A 23,369-nucleotide genomic window follows, 5' to 3' on the forward strand; every position below is an offset into this window, starting at 1 on the left:
CAACAGGAACTCAGGATGAGTCTTCAATGAAACCTTTGCCCCCCGGACACACAGATGGGATTGGGGGAGCAGTAGAGATTCACCACTATCAGAGAGGGCAGGATGGGGCTCCTCTCAGCAACAGGTATCTGCAACCTTCTCACAAAAATGAAACAGCTAACTATAAAAATTGTCATAATGGCTAACAAAATATGACAACACCTGCACACCAGATGCATGAATTAACTCAAATTAGATGGTATGATCAAATTCCTATTGAAAGCAAGACTTTGCTTCTTTTTTAAATATATTTATAAACTTCAGTAACAGAGAACAGAGAACAGAGAAAGTACAACTATCCAGTTGAAAGCATGGGGAGCCAAGTGGCTGCTGCCTCCCAGCAGGCACAGAGCACCTGGCTTCACTTGAATAACACAGCCCGACTGTAACATTTTCTGTAACACCAACATCTTTTGCTGTTTTATACGAAGACATTTATTTTGTGGACCCCTGTAGCATTCCCTGAGTTATTACAACTTTTCCCCACTGCAGACCGAAGAGTAGCAGTAAGAGCTATGATTCTATGAAAGGTAAATAAATATGTGTAAAGAACCAGGACTACTATTGCCATTATGGGATTAGCAACATAAGACTACAAACACCTCACCCAACTCTTCCTAGAGGTGTATCACTGGAACTTCTGGGTAGGTAGGATTACAGCAAATTTCCCATTCTACCTATGGTATGAAGAAGGGATGAGAAAAGAACAATTAATATTAACCTCCATTAAGATACACTAGGTATCTTAACAGTAGTTGTAGCAGTAGTTATTCTGCAGCCTTGAGAAGTGAAAGGGTTGTGCAGAGAATGATCCTTCCAAAAAAGAAGAAAAGAAAGGTAGCACACTGGATGTCATTCTCAGCTTCCTCTTAACGGTTCTGAGAACTGTGTCCTTAAAAAGGCCATGTTCTCATACATGAACATCAGAAAGTTCAACATAGTTTCTGGTTTTGATGTATTTGCAACTATTTTAGAGTCCCATTAACTCTTTTGGCAAACTAAAGATCTTGCTTTGCTTTGCTTCATGCTGGAGAACATCAGTATGGTATTCCTTACAATGCCCTGAGGTGTGCACTAAAGAGAATCACAGATTCTATACACTGCTCAAGCTCCAAAAGAACAAATTTCTCATCAACAACTAAGACCCTGAGTTTAGAGTCACTCCAAATATGTTTTTGATGCCTTTTACTGAGGTAAATCAAACTGCCAAAAATGGCAAGGGAAATATGAAAATATCTCTGCTGCTGATACATTTTGGATCATTACACTGTATCAGAGAAGATAACCTTAGTAAGGCACATCTGAGAGACTTCCCATTTAAAACTAAACACCCACTTTTCCTGTGTGCTATACAAACAGCAGAAACACAACTTCCCAGAGAGAGAGGCTTAAGTAAACAAAACCAGAAGAAAGACAGAAGCCATGATAAAACATGGTATCAGCCAGCAATTAGAATGCACATCATTATTTCTTAGTAAGAGTTAATTTCTTTGTATGTTTGTTTAGTCTTGAAAGAAAAAAAAATGCATTTAATTGAAATCCTCATTAGCTTTTCCAATATCCCCTTTTTATAAATCAAATGCATTTCATTTATATGGAATATATTTGACATTTTCCCTTCCAATTTTTCTTGTTACTACTGTAACAATACAAAAAGCACAGTGAGCAGTACTTACATTCAACTTTTACCTGTTTCAGTTCTTTAACAATCAGATTTGTAATAATCTTTCCCTACTGAAATACTGTTACAATATTTATGCATTTCTTTTATAGAGTTGTTACTGTTGCTTTCTATAATTGTTTTAAAAAGTACTTATATTTGAAAATACAGAAAAGAACAACTAAAACCTGTCAAACAAATCAAGACAATTTCTGCTAAAATGCAAACATTCTGTAATTTTTACATTTCTCCCACATTCTATGATTTTCTATGATCTTGAGCATTATGTTTTAAAATATTCCATTTATACAACACTCTTACCCTACAATTTAAGCTTTTGCAAGAACTGCACACCAGCATAACCACAAACACAAGTCAGGAGTGACAAATGCTGCATTCATCCATGAACAAACAGTATTTGCTACTACACTTGTGGGGTTTTCTCTGTTCTTTTAATGATGATAAAATTTAAATATATATAAATATATACATATATTTTATACCTGAATGTATGACATACCACCAAGCTCTTCAATTTTGCATATTTTCATGGTTGAAGAATAAACTCCAGAAAATATTAACCACCCACAGAGATCACCTTGACATGCTTTTGCTGCAGAAAATAGAACATTATACAAACTACTGAAGCCTGAAGCATACTCAAAACATCACATCCTATTTGTAAAATGCACAGAAAAAATAATGGGATCAGTAAGAACATTTAAAAAGTAATGTGTTATTTTCAGTTTTAACTCTATAAAAATGAGACTTCTCAAAAAGCAGGCATATTTATTTTTAACATGATCAAGTTAAGCTGAATATAACTGTTGGATAAATCCTTCTTAGTTTTACTCATACCATCTCAAAGACATTAAGGAGTAACATTAAGCCATATGCATAAAAAATATGCATGCCTTATATGAAGACCAGAGGACAATCTACTGGAAAACCAATGTCTGTACATAAAAAACTGGCAACCACACCAGAATTTCCTAAATCTATATTTGAAGGGAATCCAGTATAAAATTTAACATAATTTGAAGGAAAGTAACATTTATGAATCTAAAAATTACAATCTGCTTCCAATTATGACTGTTCTTGACTTCAGAGAAATCAGTGTCAAGGTTCTGGATGTACTTCTTCCTCACAGGTTCATGCAAACTGCCACAGAACTTCTGGCAATAAAAATAGGGTTATGTAAATTAAATCCAGCTATGATTTTAAATAATTTTTAAAGGAATTGCAAAGAAAAATATGACATTATAATTATGGTAGTAAAAAAATTTACCTTAATTGCTCAAGAGAACCCTTCCATACTAAGTTCTGAGGCCATTACACAAAATTAGACAAATTTATTCTGAATATTAGCATGCATACAGAAAGGACAGATAATGTAATACAATCATAATGAGGAGAAATAACACAACACACTATAACATACACAACATGTAGGACATAACACAACAATGAGGACAAATAATACAACACTTGTTTCATAAAAAGTTTCATATCCAAAGATCTTTTATTTTTCAATAGTTGTGCTACATTTCATATTGAAAAGGGAAAATACGCATTATTAAAGTATACTGCATGTTCTACTAAACCCATTGAAACTATTATTTATTTTGAGTCCTCAATGAAGAGAGCAACACAAAATAAGGAATTATATCTGTGAAAAAAAATTGCTACATATATTCACGTATCTCTTAAAGGAAAAACTGGACAAGAAGGAAAGCACTACCTATTTTCCTAGCGGGAAATACAATTGCAGCACATAAGCAAGAAAAAGACCCACCAATTGTTGTAGTGAATACACTGGCAAGACAGCAGCCTTTGTACTTCACTACAGAGAGTATTGAGATACTCAAGAACTTGCTGGAATTCAGTGATTTTACTTGGGACATTGCAAAAAAAATCTATTAGATTATATTATCTAGAAATGTTAAAAGGACTTCTGACATTCTTACCCCAATATGGTCTTTGTAAGCTGGCAAAAAAGAGAGGGAAGGAAGGAGCAGGGGGGAGAAAGCCAAGAGAGGAAGATGGGCAGTGACAGGAGAAGAGAGAGACACAAACATGCCTCATCTATTTTAGCTCGCTTACATCTCTGCTACAGTCTAAGTCTCATACAAGCTTCAATAAATACATTTCCTTCAGCCCATTACAAAAGAGCCTCCTCATCTGGACACAGGAGAACTCTTTAAGAATTTGGCACTCAAAATGGCACTACTGAAAAGCATATTGGTTGGACGCTTCCTAAACTTCAGTTTTCTTCCTTCACAGCAGTTTTTCTGCCAGAACAAACTCCTTTCAATTTTTGAAAGAGCTCAAATTTTCAATAGTTTGTTTTTTATTTTCAATAGTTTCAATTACAGGTTTCACCTTACTACCATTAACATTGTCTCTGTATGTCCACATCACCTCGTACAGGGCACCTACTGCTCTGCCTGTACCCAGGGAGGAAAATGAGAAACTTCAAAATGTGCAAGCTACTGTGGTGGAGGAAGGAGAGGACTGACATGGAAGGAACTAACAGAACATTCAGATTAATTTCTGGAGGTTACATGATACATTAATACAGAAACTGGCAGAATCTCTGGAGTTGCTTTGCTCAAAAACCATTTTGTTTCACTGTATGTTTCACACAACATTTGTTTAGGCATTTTGATGCATCATTAGCATAGGCATCAAAACTCAGGATTTCCAGATCACTACAGCTTCAAGCAGCAACTTTAATTACACCAGCTTTAAAGTTCCCTTTTTATCTTTTTTTTTTGTGATGTGCTTTATTGCTGGGTCTATCACTCTGCATGGACTTTGAAAGTCACTAGAGTGACTATTTTTTGCCTTGTCCTTTCATTCCTTCTCTCATGAAGTTACTTACCCCAGTGGCTCTTAGATTCCTTTCAAAAACTGAACCCAACATATTTCTTAATTCTGCAGAATTTTGAAATAATCAGATGATTTTTTAGAAAGCAATTACATCTGTCATTTTCACTGAAAGCAAAAACTACCTTTCAGAATGGCAAATGAAACAAAACGATGTAAAAACTTAAGAAATTTCACAAACACATTCTGTCAGTAATATCTACTATTGGGAGAGTTTTCAGTGGGAGAAAAAGAAATAATTCAGACAGAGCCTTAGAAATTCCAATTATGTTTGTGGGGCTTGGAATATAGCTCATACATTTTGGCAAGGCTTCACTCGCCACGTAGATTTCTAAAGTTATGTACTAAGCAAAACAGGTGTATGAACCATTTCATGAAGTAAAATTATATGAGCAATTAGCTGCTGAAGTGTCATCAGTCAGTTACTGAGAGCTCTTTCACATGCATTGTCACTGCACTCTTAGCAAATCCTCAATGTAGTCATTAGGGAGGAAGAAAATTGAGACTTATCTCAACAGAAGAGGCACACAAAGCATTTAGAAAAAGCTGCACATAAAACGTGGTGCAACATGAGTTCAATTATCTCCTTATTGTACAGTATGAGCATGCAGGATATGACAATAGAAGGGAAATTGCATAAATACTGAGATACAGTCTGCACAATATAGAGTGCAGTTAGGAAAAGGGCAATAAACCATATTGGAGCACTGTAGTGAAGAAAAAAATACAGAAAGGTGTTGGAAGGAAGGCATTTGGTGGTGCCATGGCCTGGAAAGTAGTTCTGCTGGGAGAATTATGCTGGACCTTACACCAAGAACCCTTATTGACATGAAATGAAAAAAAAATTATGTTATCATTTTAAAGCTTTTTTTTAGAATTTTGGTGCTCATCTACTGTTATTTAACACTTTCCACATTTCAATAAAGACAGCTGAACTAAAGTCCTCCATTTACCATAATTACATATCCACAGTTCATAAACACAAACATTACTTATCAGTATGTCAAAATTTTGATAGCAATTACACTGAAATTTCAGATTCCAGAATCACTCCATTACTCGCTACTGCAACTCAAATACTGCTAATTACATTACACTTACTTTGGTCCTTACTTTGTCAATGTAATAAGCAGCACAAATACAATCAAAGGCCAAAATACATAAGATACAAGGGTACAGTCTCGGTAGGGTATTAGATTTGGTGCCCATTTACGCACTAAGAACATTATTTATGATTTAAAAAAAAAAGGCTAAACTGCCACCAAAACCTGGGAAATTGTTTAGGCTCTTAGTACAGAGAGACTGTTTTTCCAGCAACAATTAGTTTCACTGTCCAACACTACCAAGGTGGCACTCAGAAGAATATTTATGGACATATGTGCTATCTTTTTTTTTGAATAAATACAAAATTTAAATAGAAATTATAGATTGACACATCTGAAATACTTGTATTTAGGTAAGACCCAGTATCTGATAAAAATACTACAATAAGGTCTCTATATCCTGGGGCATCAGGGATAGAAGTTTAGTTCTACACATTGTTTCCTGCTGTCATCCAAGTACAGCCAGTGGGAATTTCTATAAATTTTATGGAAAATTCCTGCCTCAAAACTGTAAATGAAATATTTTGTTGGCCAAGTTTACAAAAAATGCCAAGGGCTTATTCTCAAGCAAGAGTCCCAGCATAGCTAAAATAATGCTGAAATCACAATATGAAAGATGTTTTCCAAATCTTTTCAAGATATTCAAAGGACCAGGTATACTCACAAATATTGATCAGCATGAACTAGGATCACCAGTCCAGTTTAAAATGAAATCTGACTGGAAGTGGCACTAGCAGCTCCAGTAATCTTGTGTTGAACCCCTGTCACTCTCATCTTCAGGCCCCTGCAAGGCATCTAGAACCATTTCAGACCAATTTGTATCTCCAAATGACATCAAGCAACAGAAGCCTCTGAACAGTCAGAGAAGGGACAGAAAAAGATGCTTCTACAGGGATTGAAGAGGTTGACAGAAGCCCACAGGATTGAGGAGGTTGACCACAGAAGCCTAGAGCTGTCTGAAGTGCTTGCTGAAGGATCCCATCTCTCTCCAGGGACTCATGACAGATTTTAAGTATACCAGACTGCTGGTGTAGACATCCAGAATAAGGCTATGAAATACACTATTTTTCCTTGTAAACAGACACTTGGTAGTGAAAACTACTGAAGTTGTGTTTTCTTTTAAAAAGTTGTGAAGGCAATAAAATACTTCCTTCACATCTCTGCTAATATGAGACTTTTGATCTTTACATTTCTGTCCTGTGGCATCTTTATTAAAAAAAAAAAAAAAAACAAAAAAAAAAAAAAAAAAAAAACCCACAACCAAAACCCACAGAAAATGATCTTCACGTAACAAGCAATGTGTTTACTGCTTCCAGCACAGAAAACCATCTGCTTATTATCTCTGATAGTATGAACTTCTGTTTTACTCTCTGCTAGGCCATCACAACACATCATCAGCAATGCTGCTCATAGGTGCACCCCAGAACTGCACACGGTAAAGAACAGCAAATTTTATTCTAGGGATGACTCTATCAATGCCACTTTTAGAAGACTTTCCAACAAGTGGCAAACGCAGGGCAGAAGAAAGGAGGAAAAATTAGAATTTACACTGCCTGTGTTTGATGACAGTATGCCCAGCATTTACAAACACCCAGTTTCCTAGTCTGATTGCTGATTTTATTTAGCAGTCCTGCCTCAACACACTGTTGCAATATTCCAGCCTCTATTAGCATATATCCTCCCTGTCCAACAGCCCCATAAAAGGAGAAATATTAAAAATACAGCTCTTCCACACACATCTGATAACTCAGCTAATTAAACAGATGTTTTGGTATTTAGCATCAAACCAGTTAATATGGGTTTTCCATTTGCATTAAAAACTCATATCTGGCACAAAAGAAAAGGTGTTTGGGTAAGCAGTAATGCCTTGTCAGCTTAACTTAGAACAGTATCTGACTGAAAATGCCTCCTGTAAAATTGTGGGTTAAATCTCCAGTCTTAATCTTTACATACCTGCAACACATCCTAACTAAGTTGGTTCAATTAATCAGGACATGACATACCACTAGAGTCTAACCAAACACATTAAAAACACAGGTGTCAGCTTTTCAAATACTGTCTGGTAAAAAACAAAACAACATATTTACAGCTTTACACAACTCTTCAAAAATGTCTGCTTTCCCCGACACATTATTCACTCCCAGCATAACTTCAGCACGGCACACTGCATGCACTGACATATAACTTTACCTCAGAATGGCAATTTGTTTGACAGTCTTCTAAGAGCATGAAGATTTTTAAATCAGTTTTAAATACACAACAAACAGGTGTGCTTAAGTATCTTAGATTGGGATTTTCTTTAAATCCAAGCTATTTAATTTAAAAATACTATATAGAGAACATACACAGCTACAAATAGCTATAGAAAAGTTATTGCAATAATCCCTAAAAACTTCAAATTGAATTTCAAGTATTTAAATTTACTTTTGAAACTTTACAGGAAAACAAGGTATTCAAAGAGCTAGCCCACAAAATATACATGGGGGTAGTAGGGCCTACTGCCAACAGAACTGCTCTTCTTAGGAGTATAGGAATATAGGTTGTAGGCAAAATTATGTATTATTATTTTAAGGGAGCTTTGACGACTGATCAAATCAGAGATCTTTGGAAATACGGCAAAAAAAGATACTGCAGAATTAATAAAGTTAACAAAAAACTGGTTTTTTACTGAAGACAGAAAAACAGACAACTGAAAACTGACTGATGGCACAGATAATTTCTCATCCAAATGACAGTTTCTCTTCAAAGAGAATAAAGAAAAGTGAGGATGGAAAAGTCAGTATAGATTTTTTGATGGGGAAAACAGAGCTAAAGAGAAAGACTAATGATGTAAAAGTATTTTCAAGTGTATCAATACATAGAGAAAAAAATTAAAAACAAAAAACACTTTTAAAAGAAAAAATATTAAAAATTAAGACTAAACAGACTTTTTGTGATACTTATTCTGAGGTATTACTAGGAGATCATATTTTAAGACTTGAGAAACAGAATAAAATGGGCAGTGGTAATTACTCCCTAATGTTACAGATTATAGAGTTGCAAGCCACTCTATGACTCTATGATATCCAGAAAAATGCTGTGCAAAAAAAATCTGATAAAACCATCTACACTGTGGGCACACATCCACATCTAATTACACACCCACCTCAAAACACTGGTGTGATATTTGGTCTTAGCTGCCTGTAGCTAATCAGACAGTATTTGTGGAAGGGCAATCTAAACTTCGCCAATGCAGAACATTTTCTTCCTGCCTGATGCCTTTTTCAGGATTAAATCTTGCCTGGCCTTGTAACACTTCCCCTGTTAATCTACATTTTAAACCTATGTCTCTACAAACCTTCAACCCCAGAAGGTGCTAACTCATCTGCCCATATATTCACCTTTAACTACACCTATATAGCAGACACTGTCTCACACTCCACTTATCATTGCCTTTAATCCGATCTCCTTTTTAACCACACAAAGGTTCCATCTACTTTTTCAGCTATCAGTAGCCAATTCACACAGTATCAAGACTGACAGGAGTCCTAGATGAGTTATTTCATGACTCTTTCAGAGTGTGACTTCCTGATGGCATCTTATTTTTCCAGGCAGGAGTCTTAGTACTCCACATGGAAATTGGCACACAACTCAGCCACTGTCTGAGTCTCCACATAATTACAAAATAAACAAAGCTGATCTGATCCTTCAGGACAATGCATTTCTAGAAATATAGAAAAGACTGTAGGAAGGGCAAGTATAACACTACAATAAAAAACAGGCAAGAAATGAACACAGGAGCAAGGGAACATAGGTACTCAAGGCAGGTAAGCATTTCACAGGTATTTTGGCTGGATAGCAACTTCAAGCAATATAGTTTTATAAGTGTTTATTAAAAAAAAGAAAGGAAAGAAAAAAGCTTCAGGAAAATAAATACAGTAGGGACTTTGAGTGAGGCAAATCAGAATGCTGGTTGGGGTCTTTGCTTCAAGTCCAAAGGGTCTTTTTTTTTATTTTCTGTATGAAAAGCAGAAAAGAAATTGAAATAAATAAATAAAACCTTCCAGTTTCAAGCACACATACAATTGTCTCTCACACACAATTTCAGAAGGGACTGAACTTCAGTCTATAGTTATTAATCCGGCAATGTCACTATGAGTCTGTATCACAGCTGTTCTACTTAACTCCCCATATATTCTTTGTTACAAAAACAGCTCAAAAGGCTTCCTCATTGCTGAGCATGCCTGTAACACTATATTTTATGACAAAATCTTCTAAATATGCCAGTTGATATTTTTTATTGTATGTAGTATGTTTTGAGTAAGGAATTTCAAATTTTTATTTTCATATAAATGAAAATCTATTACTATTTCACAGACTCTTGGGTGGAATTTCTTTTTTTTAATCAATATGCTTCTTAAAACAATAATGACGAAGAGCACATTTCATGTCTCTGGACAAAGATAGCATAAGAGACTAACAAGTAATGAGTGCAGAAATGACTTTGCTAGTGCGCAGGTAAAAATTAATACAAAGATATAAATAAATCAAAAATAATATTTAGGAAAAGAACAAGAAAAGTGATAATTTCTACAAATAAGACTGAAAAAATCTAGAAATTATTAAAAAATTTCAGATAAAACAAACATTTGTGGCATCCTTATTGACATGGTTGAGAGTGCAAGGTAATGAAATTGCATCTACTTAGTGGTTAAAACTTAAATAACTTAATAAAAGTTCCTTCCAATACATGTGCATCTATATAAAATGGAGGCCTGGGACACTCAGCTTCTTAGCTCTTCAGAGGAAGTTTATTGCTTTGAAGAATGTTGCAAGAACGCAGCAGCACAGCCACCAAATGACTAAGGCAAAAAAGGAAGAACTGCCAGTACTGAAATCCAAGAGCACCCAGCTGGTAGATTTTAAGCTACATGGATGAGGAAGAACATTTCCTAAGCCTCAAAAGGCATACTGCATGCCACTGAAACAAAACATGTATATGGTCAAGAGGGAGCTGCTTTGTAAATGCACCTAATCTGTAATTTTTAGAGAATGACAGTTCTTCATGTGAGGGAAGCACATTTTCCAGATACAGAAAAATACATTTAATAGCCCTTTTGACAAAATACTTTAAAACTATTATCAAACAATAATAATATGGTATTGCCACATATTGCCTTGTCACAAAAATAACTGAGAACCAGATGGGCTAACACATGATAGAATTCTCAACGTTTAACCTCTGACCACAGTCAAATTTAGAATCAGCAAATGTCCAAAAGCTCTTCTCAGTTCATGAACATGTGACATCCTTCATGAAATAAGCAGATTGTATTTCCATTTGTACCAGACAGATGTTAGCAATAGGCAATACACTAGTACCACAAAAGTATCTTGACCCTGAATGTATTCAAACGCATTCATTTAGATTACGTGCTTACACACTACACAACTCTGAAGGGCAAAACCAGCCTGATACTGCCCTGAAAGTGTCCCAAGCACTGCTCTGCATTGCCTTCAGTGGCCTGCCCCAAGCCAGCACCACACTAGTGGGTCCTTTAGCCCCTCTGCCTCCAGACCTTTGTCCTCTCCTTTCTACTTCAGCCCATGCCTGCATTACCTCCCGGGCTCCAGACAGCTCAAAAGGAAAAATCCTAGGGTCCCAACAGCCGCAAACCCTGCAGATGTCTCTGCCTCCCCAGAAAAATGATGGAGCAGCACAGGACAGCCATGAGCTGCAAGAGCTAGGTCTTCCCTGGGTGCACAGTACAGCATTTCGTGCTGAGAAACACGATCCCACAAAGCCAGGGATAGAAGTCTTGTCTGGACAGATTCTGGATCTCAGTAACCAACTCAGCTGGGGAGAAGACGAAAGTTTTAGGAAAGGAGAGGATGTTCAACTCAACCACAGTACCAAGAGTCTTCTGTTCCACAAAACTCTATACTATAATCTTGTAAAAAGCGTAGTGCCACTGTCTATCACTGCAGGATTCAATACAATCAGCATGATACAGTTACCCATGAGCTGGGGACCTAATGAGAGACAGATTCTCCCTTTTTGTGGAATAATTCTCTAGACAACATACAGAAAACAGTGCCAATTATTATGGTAATAGGATGACAGGAAAGTCGAAAGTGTTGCATGGCAGCAGAGTAACACTAAAGAGAAGGCAGCTTTCCCACTCTTCAAAATTCTTCAAAAGCAGAGAGCAAGTTATAGTCAGTTAAAAATATGTGGAGAAGGAGAATTGCCTATGACACACACTCAGTTGAACAAAACTCTACAAAGTTAAAACACCTGTGTTTTGAAAATATTCAGAACTATTCTGAGAAGGTAAAGGAGCCATTTAAGTACTCCTATCAAACCTAAGGATAGCAAAGTGCAGTAAAGGCAGAGATAAGCATAGATAGACATATTGCTCTTGGACATCATTATATGTTTAAGGACAAAAAAATCTGAGCATCTCTCAGATGGTCAAAGCAAATGCAAAGTATCATCATACAAATAACAGCATAATCTTTAATTATAGGAAGCTTCTGCCTTAAAAGAGATGCCTTAAACTACCTGGTAATGGCTAATTATTTTGTCTTTTAACTGAACACCTGTCTGGAAATCCTTGTGCATATTTGCAGTAAGCAAATGAAGAATATAAAAGCCCTATGATAAGAATATGCACAAATGTATGGAAAATATTACTAAAATAAAAATAAGTGAAGTTGAGAATTTGGTGTTGGAAGCATACAACATGTCTAAAAAGTCAGCAATATAATTTCACCTGTGACCAGAGGTAGTTTTGTTACTTCTAACACTCTGGACAAGATGCAATATTTTCAAAAGCTGCATTAAATCTATACTATTTTTATTTTATTTCACTGATTTTGCAAATCTTTGTTTATTGCTGGAGAGAATACTGAATATCACCATCCTCAGGACTCGTCTTTGTTACACCTCTGTAGTTTCACTCCAACTGTGCTAGAAATTATTTTCAGCTGGCCCAGAGGCACTGTGGAATGCTCTGCGCTGCCACGGGCAAGACCAATATTTGATAGCTAACTTAGGATTCCTGCTGCCTGAACTGGTAGAGAACAAGCATGTGGTAGAAGTGATGAGCTTGCTCTCCTGAGGGTAGGGTGCCAGCTGCACTATAAAAGAGAGATAGTGTGGAATTAATAGTGGCCTCACAGGCAGGCTGTATATTTTACCTTTCAACAACAAAAAAAAATCATGCCTTAATGGAAGACAGAATGGAAGAACGAGGACTCAGAATGCAGAAAAGGCAACTATTAACTTGAAAAATGAATTTATTTCAGTTCTGTGGACTTCAGCCTCACTGTTGTAGGATGCTTTTCAGATGCTTTAAAGGATAGTTTATGCCTAAATAAATGTATTATCTAGTGACAAACCACTACAGAATTTCTACAGAAAAATAAAGAATAGAAGCAAATTCTGTGTGTGAAAACTCTGGACTGATGTACAAGAAGGCAGAGGTGGGCTTATAAAAAGGATGCATAAGCAAATGCAGCACTGGCTTTTTTGATGAGCTCATGAGGTTCTCTCATGGATACACAGCTATAGAAAAGAAAATATAGTTGTGAGAGAAACTGTCTTCAAACATGTAGACAAGTCTGGAAGTAGAAGGAGACACCTACAAGTGCAAGTGGAATGAACAGGCATGACATAATACTTGATTATACAAAAAAAGACACACAAAAGACAAAGTTCAGAGATAAATTTCCTAAAATTTTGGACCTAACAAACAAACTTTCTCAAAAATAATCTATGTAGCACTTATACTTCATTTGGTTCCACCAACGTTTTCCACCCCCTCTCAATCTATTGCTGGACTGCTCAGCACATCTAGAAAGCACATATGTAAAGCTTCAGTGAGTAACTTAAATTTGAGGCAAGAGGCCTTGAGAATATAAAACAGGAAGGGATATGAAAACACAAGCAGACTAAAAGAAGGAGTTCTGTGACTACAGTTTGCTTTAAGGGAGGCAACATTTAATTTACAAACGAACAACAAAAAATAAAGGAAAAAATTGTGAAAGTTAGGCAAGAAGATCTGAATAAGAAATTTACCAGAAGGATCAAAGGAAAAAATGGATCTGAATAATATCAAAAATAAAAATATGTAGGATCTGGTCCTGGTCAGGATGCATGAAGCACGAGGAAAGTAAGAGTAAAAAATAACCCTGAGTCACTGAATCTGAGTGACAAGAAGGATAATATTCTTGTCATTTGTGATAGAAAAGGAGAAAAGTGGATAGAGATCTGTTTTGGAATGATAAGATAATTAAAAGACATCATGTTAGAGATCCAGCTTGGGACACAAGACTAGATGGAAGGAGTAATAACATTGGTGCCCAGACAGATTTACAAGTCATCAGTATAACCATGACAATAAAGGCAGTGCAAGATTGTTCCTGCTCCTTCTGTTTTTATTTTGTTATATGATGAAATGTGCATAAAGCAGAATCTGCATGTTGGAGTTTGGAGTTGTCCCACTTACAACTGAAGTGAATTACTGACTCTAGATTCATTGCCATAACCAGAGGATAGTACGGTTAATACTGCTGGTGGTGATTCCTTACACCATGAATGTCACCCAAAGCTTCTTTTTATCTCATCTGCCTTTGGGACCAAATGATAGGAAAAGCTGGATTTTCTTCTACTCAGTGTACAGCTAGGCGCCTCAATGTTTAACACCCTCCCATACCAGTTCAGCGAAATTAGATTTAGTCCTGTCCCATGAATCAAGTTCTTGCACAATGTGATTGATTAATCACACACTAAAATATGGAAATTATCTTAGCAGTTACTACCCTAGACAGATGTTAGTTTATTAAAGTGCTCAGTACATAAGGATTCACAGTAGGTTAATGAAGTCTGTCACTGAGCTTTGTCCCATTTTTGTTAAGAACCTCTACTTGAGAAGCCAGGCTGACAGCATTAAAAGGTTTCAGAACATACCATGCACAGAAGAGGCTGACCAGTGGACCACCCCGAGGTGGGTAAGAACACTTCATGATTACTGGCAGGGCACCATAGGGACAAAAGGGATTGCAGAAAGTCCCACAGTCCACTTGTCCTATTCCAGACTGGAATCAGCAGCCTGTGCCTGGGAGTTCTTAAAGGCTTACAGTTATGAAAGGCTCAGAGAGCATCTATTCTAATGTTCCATCCTCCGACCCCAAAGTATACCCAATGTCTAACCTTGATCTATTTCACTGTAATTTAGAGCCACTATTTCTGCTTTTAGCCACCTGGAGAAAGGTGAACATTGCAGCAGCTTTCTAATGCATTTAAAGATTTATCTTGCCTCTCTCATCCTCCTCTTCTTTAAGCTATCAATTTTTCTAAACCTGTAATTGCCATTGCTTTTATACAGACTCTCATCTGTATAGTTCATCCCCATCTTTTCTGAAGTGCCCAGAACTGAATACATGAGCATTAAACCTGAGCATTCCTAAATCTTCTATACCTTCAGACTTCATACTTAATTTTCCAATGTTTGCACTTTCTAGAATTGTATCACATCAGTTTTGCATCTTTGGTTGGGAACATCTACAATCCTAAAACCTTTTTCTAAGGAGCTGCTACCCAGATAATTATTCCCTACTCTGTATTTCTTCAGTGGATTAGTCTTGTTGCAGATCCTTGTTTCAATTCAAGGCTGCAGTGAGGTGGCACTAACAGGATGCTGTCTTATGTCTGTCTTGTTGGCATGCTGAGTGAAGCCAGTGATCATTACTAAATCCATTTTCTATTGGCTGTAACACATGTTTTTTGTCATATTTAGAGCATGTTGAAAGTATTGAAAATTGGAATCTCTTCCTATCTGAACAATCTCCGATGCAGACGAATATGTTTTATAGAGATTATTTTTGCTAAGAATAAAAAGTGGGATGCTGTTAAATCAAGTTCATCCAGGTATGCTGAGGTGAGAAAGACCTGCCAAGCCACACTATGAACAGAAATATTTCCTAACTACTTTCAATTCTCCTCCGCCTCTACAATATTTTTACTGAACAAACTGAACTTTAGACAAACTGTTCTCAGCCTTCCAGTATAAGTTTGAAGTAAGGTCAGTCAGTTTCACACAGTTTCATATCCCATACTTAGCATAAACTTCTCAAAAAGTGCTTGAGAAGGACTATTTTCAGTATTCAATTTGCTTTATAGCTGTAGCATTTGTAGCTTCAAGAAGATGTGGCAGAACTTCCATTATTATAATGATATGTGATAGTTCCTCTTACATTTTGCTTAGATTTTAATTTTTCCAGTTTTAAAGACCATTATTAAAATGTATTTATTCTTCACTTATTTTTAATCATAATATTCAATTGAAGTTCGGGTCAAAATAAATAACCCGGCCCAAGGGCCTAATTTGCAGTGAGGTCCTATTTAAGAGTTTGCTGATAAGCTCACGAAGAAATAATTAGAACACTTAAAGTGACAAATTAAAGCCCATGCAATTAGCAAAAACCCTCATGATTACTTAATATTTTCTAAGTGGTTTTGAAAAAGCAATGACAGGGTTTAATGCTACAAGATAAAAATGCTAGTCATGCGGAGCAGTGAATTACATATGTTTACCATATTGAAAAGAGTGAGAAAAAATCAAATGCAGTAAAAGGATATTAATAAATTAACACTAGAGCATACTACCAAAGTAAAATATTCACCCTGTCACTTAGTTCTGTTATGGTGGTCTGTGAGTTCTGAATTTATGCTGTCAATGCCTAGCCAGAATATATCTCAATTTCTCTGTTTAAAAGTAGTGTATGATCATTTGAACCAATTTATATTATAGCTTTTGATCAAAGCAACACATTTTAAAAACAAGTTTTCATGCAGAATTCTGACTCAAAGTTGGTTTTTTTTCTGTAGAACAGAAAAACTACAAGAGATCCATGCACAGTTTGCCCTTTGTGACTTTTTTTTTTTCCTAACACAGTATCATTCTTGATTCTAACACAGTATCATTCTTGATTCTTTGCTCTTCTCAGAATACCTTAGAGCACAGAGAGAAATATTACAGGTATTAAAGTTGCATGCTACATGCTCACAAACATGTACACCTGCATTTACATATATAAGACTCCACTGAAAGAACTCAAATCACCATCAAACCTACAATTTTTAGTCATCCCTTGGTTTTCTTTCAATTAAAAATAGTTTCAGAATGGGAAATTAAATTCGCTAAGATATCTCCACAGTGCTGCTTGGAGGAAAAAAAACCCAAAACTGTTGTACTTGAAATCTGTGAAAAGATTTTGCATCATTCTCCAGGTCTGGAAACAAGAATAAACTCATTAAATCCAAATAGACTACTGCTCAACTGAGAAACAACTCACTTCAGAAAATGAATGTATCTGTTCAGCTGGTTAGAGACAGGAAACATTTTCTTTTTCTCACCAATAATCAGTACTAATAAATAACTAGAGTAATGTCAGCACATGAAAATTCACTGAAAGATTTGCAGCAGCAAAGCAATTGGCACTTTATGCAATATTATTATGGAGCCTGTGAAAGGAAGTGCAAGTTATGTGTGTCTAAGGAAAAAAATACAAAAAAGTTTCCAAAACCTAAGATCTTCCATCATAAATGCCTGGCATGTTTACAGTGCAAATTTATATAAAAGACCACCCTTCCTTCACATCTTACAATATGAAATGTAGTGCCCAGTTTTATATTGGACTACAGGTTTCAGACATATTTGGGTTCAGCAAGCAGTGTACTCTTCACTCAAGCACAGACAGTACTAGAGAAAAATGTACAAACAGGGACAGTTCCTAAGACAGAGTCGAGCACACTCCTCCCCTCAATGCTCCATTCTCCCTGCTCTTCTCCCTCCATAGCTGGCTCCAGACCTGACAGGAACCATTTCTTCCTCTATCCATTGGCACAAAAAGCCAGCATTGGTTTAAATGTGACCATTCAGTCCCCACTCTCATCTTCTACTGAAACCCATTCTCTTAACACCTAGGAAAGGTTTTCTTCACATAGGGTAGAACACTACACAGGAAAACTATCTTCAAGAAAACTTGTGATGCACAGCTCAAAAGAAAATAAATAGTTACATGCTGGGGATTTTGATGACTTTCTCTTTTGTGCAATGAAGTTTTTATGGTGATTTACTTCTGTCAATCAGGCTCCAAATGTAAAATAATCAGCGCTGACCACTGGCTCTGTCAGGCTGGTGGAACTAGTGCTCCAAAGAAAAGAGGTGCAGCCTCATCTGCACACAGCTCAGGGCAGACCCCTCTGTGTGCTCACACATCTAGTGCTGTGCAAAGGCAGGTTCTCCTCTCTTGCCTGTACATAATCTTTCTCAAGTGTCTGAATGTTGGCAATAGAGAATTCCTCAATCCGCTAGTTAGTACATATTACCAGGCAGTATCGACTCCTTTTAAAATCATTTGCAACTGACATTTTGCTCATAAAAACCTTTTGCTCACAGTCACAACAATTCCTGTTTTCTTAAAAATATTAGTAATAACAGGTTTAAGACAAAACAAAAATGCTCTTAGTTGCTTAGTGACCTATTATATCAAGATTTTATTGTTTCTCAAATTATTTTTGGTGAGTTGACGACTCTCAAGGTAAAAAATTCTGGGTAAAAAGTCAGCAAGAAACACTCTATTTCCTCTAAAATAAGTTTTCATTATTTTCTATTGAAGAAGAACCAACTACTGCAGTGGCTGCCAGAGCATCTTCACAGATTCTGTAGTGCTCTCAACAACTGGAAATACGATTGTAGCAGCCACAACCCAGACAGGAAAAATACCCAAAATAATCAACAAATTTCAAGAACTTTCATGGACAGACCTTTGTCATCTCGGCTTCCTTCTTCATTATTCTAAGCAATGTTTTAAAATCAGCTAGGATGACACAATCTCAGGGATGGAAATACTTTCCTATCAAAACCAGCCACCCTTGGTTCAACGCACCACGAGTGGATTTGAGTGCAATGCCACTCAGCCTGGATGATAACCTTGTGTCTGAGCACACAGGCACCCCTGCCAGAGTCAACCACTGCAGCTCTGCTGGGGTGCCTGGAAGCAGAGCCCCCTGCACACAGACACTGCGCCCCAACACCAACAGCTCTGCTGGTTTGGCAGCACCTCAGAAGAGTCAGGAACACTCCCACTGTCAGATGATGATATCCTACAGATAGTTCAGTGATTAGGGAAAGCACATGGACTCTGATGCCAGCCAACTATCCCACCATGGGCTTTTCAGATGCCCTTTCAGTGCAAGAGTACTGAAACTTTAACATTTCCAAAAACATTTCCATTTTGAAACTCATTATCTTCCTTTTGGAATATCTTATTTTCTGATTGGCAATATTTATTAAAGACAGAGAAAGCCCCCAAATGCACTTGCATAGACCCTTCTGTGACACGGAGCTGGTTTCTTGCTCTCAGTGGCTTTTACAAACTTTTAATGAAATCCAAAATTCTTTTACATCAGTTTTTAAATTCATTTCCATTGCCACATACTCATAGATCTACAGAGTGGCTCATAGGCACACAAATTTGGGAACTAGAGAGAAACAGATACAGTAGTTAAACTTCTCTTTGGTAAATTTCTCCTGTTCAACACAACAATTTATTTAGAAACTTACATAATCCTGACAAGGCCACCTCCATGTACTAATCTATACAAAAACTTGCATAGGAGAATATTGCAAAATATATTTAAACTGCAATGTAGTATATTCTACAGTATTTAATTTCCCCAGTTTCTCATAATGTTTCTGCATACAGGCTTCATACTCTAGTCATGTTACAGGCAATTCAGAGTAAATTAAAAATTAAACATTAAAAAAAATATTGTAACAAACCTGAGGAAGTCTATTGTTATGTACATCAAATGAAAGGTCTCCTTCTTAAAAATGCATAAGTTACTAAGTAACTACTAACTAACTACAGAGCAAATAACTTAATTACATATTTCCTGGTTACTCTGAAGAATGTCTACATTGGTCTTTTAACTTGATTGAAATGAATGCTTGTATTCAAATATTAAATCTTTATTTTCTCTAATATAATCAATTTTTTAGAAGTCTATATAAGACTACAGAGAGATCTGCTGTTTACTAAATAATGCATTCAAAAACGCCAGATTCAAAGATGCATTGTAAAGCACAAGACAGAGCTTGTGCAGACTTCTATGCAAGAAAGGCATCTGTCAGGAAGAAGAAAGTAAAAAAACAAACATCTAGCACCATAGTACCATGAAATACTGAAATGATAATTGCTTTAGGTTTGAAACACGGGATGTAGTATCAGGGAAAAAACACTCAGGTAAAAATGTTTCAATGCCCACTAAAAAGTAAATAAGGTTTTTCTTTTCAGTAAACAGATAAATGTTTCATCTTTTCCTTGAACATTCCTGCTTTCTGTGTTTATTTGTTTCTAGTTCCACTAGCATTTGTTTCCATTTTTCCTTGTGTGATGGCATACTAAAGAACAACTTTAGAAAAAATTTTAAAAGACAAAAAAACAAAAAGAAAGAAAAAACCCATGAAAGAACACAATGTTAAGAAGCAGTAATGTTTAAAAGAGAATCAAAGGAGAGGAGAGGAAAGGAGAAGAGAGCAGCTAAAAAGACTGAAAAAAGATAAAGGGCAAAGGATTTAAAAATTAAACAGAAGGAAAAAGATTAAAGAAAGAATGGCAAAAGGCAATGCAAAAGGATTTAAGAAGCCAGTATAAAGAAAAGACATTCAGTTACGAGAAAGGAATAGCAACTACTAGAGGAAAAATACTTGAATATAATGAATCAAAAAAAAATTGAAAGAAGTTAGAAATTAATTTTAAGAAGACAGAAAGTTAGAAAACTTTTTTTTCCCTCCATGAAATACATACACAAGATTCAGTGAAATTTTAAAAGTCTGTTTTGATTATACACATTATCATTCAACAATTTTTCAGGTTTAGTATTTTTAATTATATGAAAATAAATACAAAGCTATGCAATGCCAAGTATTTCCTAAGCAGGTGTTTATGCATCATGTGCAAAGCTGAGAAAAAAATGCATTCCTATTTAAAATAACAAATCTTTACATTAGTAATTGTATTAAAATTCAAAGAATTTGTCTGTCTAAATGGGGTTTTAACATCATTAGGAAGATCATTAATAGTTTCTGAAGGGTTAATAAAAGCTTACAGCTGCTTATTTTGCAGCCAGAAGTAGTGTATTGCAAGCAGTTAAAGATAAAACTAGAGCAACCAACAGATTGACTGGACTTCACAAAACACAGTTAATATATTATTAATGATATCATCTCCATCAAAACTTCTAATAAATGTGCTCTTGTTATAATGAAAATATTTTTTGTTAGTAAAAATTTACAGGATGCAGGAAAAATGGAAGGAATGTAACTTGGAATGTAGGAAGCACAAAGAGTTTAAGAATAACACTCTCTTTTGAACATGATATATTAGATACATTCTGATTATTTTTATTATTATTATTACTACCATCTAACTTAGGGGATTAATAGCTATTCATTTCAATATTTACTCCATGTAACTCAGTTTTTTCTCTAAACAAGTAACATCCCAAAGCCAGAAAAAGTTTTGTCATACACAGCCTGCCTTTAAAGGTACTGATTTTATTCCATCGCTGTTTTACTCATTTATTTATTTATTTGACTATATCCCACTCCCTGGTTTCTTAGAAAAAATAGAGATTTTCAAACTTTAGCTCTCTATACCATTATCATTTCACATATCATTTACCTCTATACTATTTAGTGTTTTATATATCACCTACCTCTTTTTAATCAGCACACGATACTAATCTTCTTAATCTCTACCCATATGAAATAATTTCTATACCTCCAGTTATTTTCAGAGGCCTTTGCTGGACCATTTCTGTTCCTGCAATATTTTCCATTGATGAAACAACCAGACTACAAAAGCTACTCAAACTGAAGGTATAATATCACTTTATTTAAATGTGTTCTAATGCTTGTGGGAATATTCTCCAAAATATCCAGAGTCTTTTCTTGGTGTTTTTTTTCTTCTTCTCCTTTTTTTCTTTTTGGACATTACAATATATAATGAATAAACATTTTATGTGAATAGAAGGAAAAAACATGTACGTGTCATTATTTGGTAGGAAGAATTTTGATGCACAGAAGCAGCCCCAGCTCCTTCTCAGCATGTGTTGCCATTTTGCACCACCCATTGTTACTTGCCCACTGTGCTGAAAACTGATCATTAATGCAACTTTTTGTTTATGCATTCCACAGGACTCTGTAAACCAGGAAGGTAATATAAGCTCTTCTACTAATTATAAAATTTCCTTTTCAAAGCTGAAGATCTAAGATCAATCAGTTGTCCTTGTTTTACTGAACTGATGTAATCTGAAAGGCTGGATGAGCACAGTAATTATTTACACAAAACACACTGGATTTCCTCAGCCACATTTTTTCAATCTTTGTAATTTGTAAAAAGAATACTACTAAAAAAGGCTTAAATTTGTTTATTCAGCGCAGTAAATTCCAGTTTTGCTCATTTGCTCATTTCTCTCTTATTACGTAAAGATTTATTTTGACATTGTATGCATAGCCTTGCTCAGGTTTTTTGGTTATGAAAAGGAGGATAAATAAAACATTCCACATTATCAATTAAAAATATTTTTCAAAAATCCCAAAAAATAACAACCACAATAAAAATCCTCCAGCTGAAAATCACACCTATTAACATCTGTGCCACCAGAGACTCCTCTAAATGTTTTTTGCTCTAAAACTTACAGCCCCCTTTATCTCTCCTTAGACAGAAGACTTTGCAAACCAGGACATTCCCAACAGATAAGAGCACAACGTTCAATTTGGTTGACAACTTTCCATAAACAGTAACTTTGAGCTTAAAACTATAGCCCTGATAGAAAGAAAAGTGCTGTCAAATGTGCAATTTAATCACATGAACCCATGAGAAAACAGAGATGTCCCACACGGTGCAATCAACAGTCCAGTGAAGAATGTTGTTTGCACACATCCAGTAATTCTGGGCTGCAATGTCCTGTGAAATTTATTTTACAAGCCTAATGAACAAGTGTTTTTCATTTCAGGTGGCTGGGGAGATTAATTCAAGTATGGCACATGAATGACTTCATCAGCCATACAGAAATTAATTCTCATTCTTTACATAGCTGATCTTGCATGCTCCATTACTTGGACCCCAAAATAAAACAAAGCCCAGGAAGAGATGTGCTTACAGTGAAACAATATGTGAGGTGTATTCCTGACAGGAATCTTTCTGAAGAAGCAACTCTATTTTTAAGACTAGCATGACTTTATACAATATCCTTAGGATGGATTGCCCTGGATCAGGGAGCCAGCACGCAAAGTCAGCGCAACAAGCAAAAACTTTTTCAGGAATTTAATTCAGCGTGCTTTTGTCAACTAATACAGCAAATGAGCTAAATAAAGCATTGATACACACACCAAACCATTCTTCTGGATTACATCTACTAAGACTATGCACTTAAAACTGATACAGGACAGGAAATTGGTTTTTCATACACATCTAGCCAGGCAACTGGTATGACCATGTTGTATCTTACCAAGCAGCCTTCCAATTACAGCTATATAACATTCTAGTTTTGAATTTCTGAAATGTTCTCAATGAATTTATTTTCTGTCTAAATGAATCCAAATTTATATTTTACTAGCGTG

At 35.8% G+C, this 23,369-nt stretch overlaps 1 protein-coding gene across 18 annotated transcripts in view; it reads right to left on the bottom strand.

The window, feature by feature from the left end:
- Window positions 1–23,369, bottom strand: part of FOXP2 (forkhead box P2) — a 405,492-nt gene that overhangs the window by 298,669 nt on the left and 83,454 nt on the right. The window contains exon 3 of one of the 18 annotated variants that reach the window (XM_038153674.1): window positions 647–716. The exons of the other annotated variants lie outside the window; for them this stretch is intronic. The gene's annotated coding sequence lies outside the window, so the exon portion shown is untranslated. The remainder of the gene's footprint in view (window positions 1–646; window positions 717–23,369) is intronic. 18 annotated transcript variants of the gene reach the window in all.

The sequence above is a fragment of the Motacilla alba genome, chromosome 1A (genome assembly GCF_015832195.1).
Source record: "Motacilla alba alba isolate MOTALB_02 chromosome 1A, Motacilla_alba_V1.0_pri, whole genome shotgun sequence".
Lineage (NCBI taxonomy): Eukaryota > Metazoa > Chordata > Aves > Passeriformes > Motacillidae > Motacilla > Motacilla alba.